At 44.2% G+C, this 7,533-nt stretch overlaps 1 long non-coding RNA gene across 1 annotated transcript; it reads right to left on the bottom strand.

The window, feature by feature from the left end:
* Positions 1-225: 225 nt before the first annotated feature.
* On the bottom strand, positions 226-604 carry LOC119336950. The gene is made up of 3 exons (XR_005162930.1): positions 513-604; positions 417-452; positions 226-299 (listed from the first exon to the last, which is right to left on the bottom strand). It is a non-coding gene; the product is annotated as an uncharacterized LOC119336950 (long non-coding RNA).
* Positions 605-7,533: the final 6,929 nt, after the last annotated feature.

The following is a 7,533-nucleotide window of genomic DNA, read 5'->3' as shown; positions in this document are numbered from 1 at the left end:
AGGATGAGTATCAACGTATAAGTATGGAAATACTTACAGTAAGAATGGTTGCATTACCCGGGAGCTGTTTTAAAAACCGGCATGTTTGATTGCATCGACTCGTCGGAAGACGGAGAAGCACTCTGATAATTGGAGTCAGATGAATTGAGAGGTTGGCGAATTAGACCCGCCAAAGGAAAAGCAGAATGTAAATTGGAGGTAACCTCGATTCGATGCTTCCTGGTTACATCAGGTAAACCGGAGGAGAGTTCGGCGTCTTGAGTGGCCCGAGTTTGCCTCCGGTTCTCAAGCTGTTGTTGCTTCAAAAGAAATTGAGGATCTTGGTAAGCTAGAGGATGTGAAAATCTTACTTTCCAGGTCACCCTTCGGAGTTTTTGTGTTGGCAAAGGCTCTGAGTCGGAAGAGAATATAGTTACCTCTTCTTCAACTGCTTGACTGTTCCCCGTATCCTCCTGAAAGGATAGAATGTCAGTAAAATAGCAACAGGGGAGTTAAGAAAATTAAAGAATTACCTCTTCATCAGACGAAGAAGTATCGTCCAATTTGAACAAGTCGGAAGCACTGGGTTTCTTCTTCCTTGAAGTTCCCGTCTTGGCAGTTTTTCTTTCAGTTTTCTTGGCTGCCCTGGCTTGCTTGGCGGCCTCGTGGTCATACTTGACCTTCCAGAAATTGTCATCAGCCTGTGGAAAAAGATAAGGAATCATAAATACAAGAAGACATAACATGTTGAAGAGTATTTTTGAAGATTGATAACTTACCGCAGGGGCCGGGTTCTTCTTGCAGAAGGGAAGTAAGCCGAAGGCATTACTGGTCACAGCACCCTCCTTCAACAGAGATTGGACTGTAGCATCTATAACATCATCTGGGAGATCATCAGGACTTTGACGCATTGGGTCATCCTTTTCGCCTGTGTAGGTGCACATTAAGCCGGAGCGGCGGCTTAATGGTAGTATCCGCTAGGTGACCCAGACTCGAACCAGATCGATACCGTTTAAACCGTTCCCTAGAAGAGCTTTGATCTTCCTGATGGTAGGGTTGAGGGGCAGGCGCTCAACAATGGATAACTTATCTGCCAACGGATGATTAGATTCGAGGCGCAGGGCACGAAAGCTGGGCAGGGGCTTCTCATCAGCCGGTGAGGTATCTTGACAATAGAACCACGTTTGGTTCCAAGACTTTGGGTGACTCGGCAGCTCAGCATAAGGAAAAAGGCAATCTCTCCGTCGCTGGATTGAGATGCCGCCAAGCTCAAGACTCGGCCCATTGGCACGTTCATTTTGCCGGTTCATGTAGAAAAGTTCCCTGAACAATAGCAGACTTGGCTCTTCTCCCAGGTACACCTCGCAGAAGACTTGGAAATTGCAAATATTTGACACAGAGTTGGGTCCGATGTCTTGAGGTCTAAGATCAAAGAAATTCAAAACCTCCCTGAAGAATTTTGAACCGGGAGGAGCAAATCCCCGGCTCATGTGATCCGTAAAAACTACTACCTCCCTGTCTTTGGGTTGAGGTATTTCCTCAGATGGGTTAGGGGCATGGTAAGACATGACCTCCCTCTTTGGCAGATGGCCAGACTTCACAAACTCGGCAAGTTTGCTTTTTGTCACTGTGGATGGAACCCAATTGCAAGTCACAGGGGCTTTGGCCGCCTTAGGAGCCATGACGACAGTGGCCTACAACACAATAGAAAGCTCCGGTTCAACTTTAACCCGGGAGAAATATTTAAAATTATTCAAAGTGGCGGCTTAAAGAAAGGGGCCAAATGACATAAGGGTGATTGTGCCATAAATATCAAGCCACCACAGGTGTCAAAGAGCAATTAAACATATTCGACAGAGGCAGTTTTTTACTTCCGGGTGAAACAAACAGGTTTCACAAGTTGCTGTTATCATTTTGGATCAAACAGTTGTTCTAAAAACAAAATCTTCTAGACCTAGAACTGGCACAGATGAAGTTCAAAGGCTCGAACAAGACTTCTGTGCGGCAGCAAGGGATCTACTTGCACTCAAAGTGGGTGCGAAACAGCTACCACATCAGGTTTCTACCGTTTGTGAGATAAAAAAGACAGTGGTGAGCAAATCTATGAGGGGTTCCTAATGAGCAACGAAGAACGCCGAAGAACTTCGAAGGTCCTAATGCAGATCTGAGGAACAAGGAAGAAGAACTCACAAATGAGGAGAAGTTGCGGAGGTTTGTCGTCGATCTCTGGTCAAGGTCAGGTCGATGCAGCGGCCTGAGTCGATGAAGATGAGGGAGTTGATGGCGACAGCGACAGACCTCGAGTGGCAGAGAGGAGAGGAAGAAGACGACTGAGGGCAAGACCTAGGTCACCCTATTTATAAGAGAAGACCGACTGAGAGGGCGCCAAAAACGAGGAGATAACATTTATTATCCAGCGGCTCTGGCGCCTCGATTCTCGGCATGGTCAGTAAAGACAGAGATCTGTTGAAAGATTCGACGGAATAAAAAATGAATTAAAGAGAAGATGACGTCACGCCGGGTTAAGACGGATCCAGAAGATGACGTCATGGCGGGTTAAAGAAAACCCTCTGAATAGCCAGAAGATTGAAGATTTATTCTTTAAGAATATTTTTTAGATTGACATGAACAGGTTCAAACCAATCTGGGGCCTAATGTTGGGGATATAACTATTTGTGTAAGCCGCCCAGGAGGGGTCGGGTTACGCAAAGAGACTCATCAGAGAGAAGCCCAAGGCCAAGCATGAAGATGGCGGTTCAAGAAGTGCTTAAGGCCCACATGCGACTTAAGGCCCGTTGTAGTAAACCGCTGTAATAGTATTGCTTGTATCATAAGATAGACTTAACTAGTCACCGAGCCGGACATTGTTTATGAGCCGGCCGGGACTCTGTAAGCCGCAGGGCGTCCACCCGTGTATATAAGGGGACGACCCGCTGGCGGCTTAGGGTGGGAAACAACTCATCGAGAACCAGGCATAGCGTGTCTCGCTCCCTGGTCATCGAAACATCAATACCAACCCAACTAGACGTAGGCCTTACCTTCACCGTAAGGGGCCGAACTAGTATAAACCCTCTCGTGTCCTTTGTCCCGATTTAACCCCTTCAAGCTTCCTAGTTGCGATGGCTCCACAACTAAGTCCTTTCACGAGGACATCTGACGTGTTAATTCCACGACAAGAGGCTAAATACTCATGAGTTCCAGCTTGCTGAGAAGAGAGATCTCTACGGTTCGAGCTATGGCAGATCACGTGCTTTGAAGGCCAAGGCAGTCTCTGAGTCTGAAGATGAAGACTCTGCTAGCAGCCTTGGTGACCCTGAAGAACTAAGCCAGAAACTTGCACTGCTCATGAAGAAATTTCAAAAGTTCTCAAGACGTGGTCGCTTTGGAAAACCCTCAAGGAGCAATGATTCCTCATCCAGTGACTACAAGAAGAGGCTATGACACAAATGCAAGAAACCTGGTCACTACATCCAAGATTGTCCTCAGTGGGATAAGGAATCAAAGAAGAAGAAATACAAGGATTACAGTTCTGATGACGCAAAGAAGAAGAAGAAATCTTCAAAGTCTTCATCATCAAAATCCTCGAGGTCTTCATCTCACAAGAAGAGCAGCTCCAAGAAGGCTCGGGCATTCATTGGCAAGGAAATGGACTCTAAGGCTAAATCTGAGGAACATGAGAACGAGGAGGCATCTGAGGAGTCCGAATCTGCTGTGGCGAGCCTAGCTCTCGCTACTGCATTCGTCAGCAAGTCTATCTTCAACTCTAAAGAAAACGACTTCACCAACAAGGCTGATGAAGGCAATGATGACTATGCTCCCACCTATTGCTTCATGGCAAAGGGTGCCAAGGTAACTAAATACGCCTCCTCTGACTAGTGAGGATGAATCTGATGAAAATCTCAAGCCCAGCTACTCTAAACTTGCTAAAATTGCTGTGAAACAACAAAAGGCCTTTGAAAAGGTTCAAAACATGCTAGACAAAAGTGATGATATGTTGGGTGAAGAAATGGATCGCACTAAAACCTTGACTAAAAATCTTCAGAGACTTCAGTCCAGGTTTGACAATCTTCAAGGTCATCATAACACTCTTTTATCTGATCACGAGAAGCTTTCTTATGAATTTCTTCAAAGAAAGCAACATCTTGAAAAGCTAAGAGTGGATTATGAAGATCTTCAGAAGGAGCGTGATTCATTACTTGCTCGACAAATCAGCGCTACTCAGGAAGAATTTGTTCCTCCATGTCTGAAATGCATTGAACGTGAAACTGCTAATTCTTCACCTGAATGTTCAAATGCTTCTAATGCTACAAATTCTTCATATGTCTCTGCTATCACTAATTCCTCACCTGAGGACAATGCAAGTATCACTGATGATGCGGGGCTGAAGGAATTGTACATGACAGACATGTATAAAAGCCTCAAAGGGCATCAGACTCTTTGTGATGTGCTCAAAAAGCAGATCCTCAACAGAAACACTAGGAAAGAGGGTATTGCCTTTGAGAGGAAACTCAATGCTGATGGAACATATTGGAAGCGTGAGAAGTACCCCAAAACCTCATGGGTTGCTGCAAAGGGACCTCCAGTTGATCCATCTAACTTATCTGGCTTTACATGTGAATCTCCTCATTCTTCTGATGAGTCATTTGACTCTAACTATAAATTGTTCAAAAATCAGAATGGTGAAGTATTTGCTAGATATGTTGGGACTAACTGCAGGAACGGTTCCCCTATGAAGAAAATCCGGGTTCCCAAAAGTTGCCTTGAAAGTCTTCAGGTGAATGTCCTCATGACACCACCTGTGAAGAATAGGAACTCCAGATCAAATTCTTCATATGAACCAAATTCTTCATATGGATCCATGTCCTCATATGGACCAAATTCCTCACGTGGATCAAATTCCTCAAAAGGATCAAAGTCCTCATATGATCATCATCGTGCTAACTCTGCTGTTTCGCAGGGTAGAGCTAAGGGCTATGAATATGTGCATTATTCTTCAAATCATTATGTTCATAAGTCCTCGAAGAATTTCTCTGCTTATTCATATGCTTACCCTAACCCCTATTATGTGAAACAAAGTGGACTAGCGTCTATGCCACCTTTCTCATATGGTGCTCGCAGAGTGATGAATTCTTTGCCACCCCTTCAGATGTGGGTGGTGAAGAAAAAGAACTAATCTCTTATGCAGGGTCAGGACTCCAGACGTACTCAAATCGTCTGAAGAATTTGCTGGAGACCTGAACAGTGCCTGATAGGACGCAGGCTAATCATGATGAAATGAACTTTCATTTCACACGTCCTCCTACCAATTTATCAGTTCTATTGCTTGATGAAATTGATCTGATGATATTGATGTCATATTCTTCACTGATGAAGTATATGAGTTCGTAAGCTGCACTAATTCATCTGCAGGATGATCAACCCAAAGCCAATGAGTGGGTCCTCGATAGTGGATATACAAATCACATGACTGGTGACAAGAATCTATTGATGGATGCTCCCTTATCATCGTCACATCTAAAGCATATCATCTTCGCTAACAAAGGAAAAAGTCAGGTATTGGGTCTAGGTAAGGTTGCGATCTCTAAGGACATACACATGGACAAAGTCATGCTTGTCGAGTCCTTAGGATACAACCTCATGTCTGTCTCAATGCTTTGTGATCTTGATATGGTTGTTATCTTTGGCAAGTATTGTTGTGTTGTGATCATGGAAGCTGACAATTCCAAAGTCTTCAAAGGCTTTAGGAGAGGAGACTTGTACATTGTTGATTTCTCTACAGGACCACAACCGGTCGTATGCTTACTTGCAAAAGCTTCAGAAGGCTGGCTATGGCATCGACGACTTGGTCATGCTGGCATGAGGAATCTGCACACGCTCTCGAAGAAGAAGCATGTCATTGGCATTGAGAATGTCAAATTCCTCAAGGATCACTTATGCGGAGCCTGTGAAGCTGGGAAGATGACAAAGGCCAAGCATCCAGCGAAGACTATCATGACTACCACTCGACCATTTGAATTGCTTCACATGGATCTCTTCAGTCCTAATCATTATTCTGCTGTTACAAATGATGCATCTCTATATGGCTTTGTTATTGTTGATGATTACTCTCGTTACACATGGGTACACATTGTCACTTACAAACATGAGGTGCAGGAAGTCTTCAAACGATTTTTCTCGAGGGCTTCAACCAACTTTAGTGTGAAGATCAAGCACATCAGGAGTGACAATGGAACTGAGTTCAAGAATTTCGGTCTTGATGACTATCTTGATGAACTTGGTATTACTCATGAGTTATCTGCTCCTTATACTCCTCAACAGAATGGCGTCGTGGAGCGCAAGAACAGAACTCTTGTTGAGATGGCTCGCACTATGCTTGATGAATACAAGACGCCTCGTCCCTTCTGGAGTGAGGCAATTGATACTGCGTGCCACATCATCAACAGAGTATATCTTCACAAATTCTTCAAGAAGACTGCCTATGAACTCCTCACTGACAAGAAACCCAATGTGAGTTACTTCAAAGTCTTCAGTGCTAAATGTTGGATTAGAGATCCTCATCACAATTCTAAATTTGCACCGAAAGCACATGAGGGTTTCATGCTTGGTTACGGAAAGGACTCGCACACCTACAAAGTCTTCAACAACGTTCTTCACAAGGTTGTTGAAACTGTGGATGTGCGGTTCGATGAAACTAATGGCTCACAAAGAGAGCACCTACCTTCTGCGATAGATGAACTAGGACCTGAAGATTCTATAAAGTTCAAATCCACTAAGGATGTCATTCCTACTGAAGAATCTGCTGAAGAATTCATTCCAGAACGTGATGAACGTCAAGCTGGCGCACCTGAAGAAAATGGTGCTGAGGAAAATGCACCTGAAGAAAATGCAGATCAAATTCCTTGAATACAACCCGCTCATCCTCGTATTGCAAACGAAGTGCAAATCGAGAAGATCATCAATGACATTGAAGCACCAGGTCCTCTCACACGCTCAAAAGCTTCACATTTTTCTAACTTTTGTGGGCACTTTGCTTTTGTCTCTATCATAGAGCCCACTAAGGTAGATGAAGCATTTCTGGAGCCTGAGTGGATTCAAGCTATGCAAGAAGAACTACATCAGTTCGAGCTCAACAACGTCTAGGAACTGGTCAAACGTCCAGATCCTCGCAAGCACAACATTATTGTCACAAAGTGGATCTACCGCAACAAGCAAGATGAAAATGGCCTTGTGGTGAGGAATAAGGCACGGCTTGTAGCTCAAGGCTACACACAGGTTGAAGGAATTGACTTCGATGAAACTTTTGCACCTGTTGCTAGACTTGAGGCTATTCGCATATTACTTGCTTATGCTAACCATCATGATATTATCTTACAACAAATGGATGTGAAAAGTGCATTCCTCAATGGTAAGCTTGAGGAAGAAGTATATGTTCCTCAACCCCCAGGTTTTGAAGATCCAAAGAATCCTGACAAAGTCTTCAAGCTCAACAAGGCCCTGTATGGCCTCAAGCAAGCCCCTCGGGCGTGGTATGATACTTTGAAGGAATTCCTCATG

Source organism: Triticum dicoccoides, chromosome 7B, assembly GCF_002162155.2.
Source record: "Triticum dicoccoides isolate Atlit2015 ecotype Zavitan chromosome 7B, WEW_v2.0, whole genome shotgun sequence".
Lineage (NCBI taxonomy): Eukaryota > Viridiplantae > Streptophyta > Magnoliopsida > Poales > Poaceae > Triticum > Triticum dicoccoides.
This window is presented reverse-complemented; position numbering and strand designations above follow the sequence as displayed.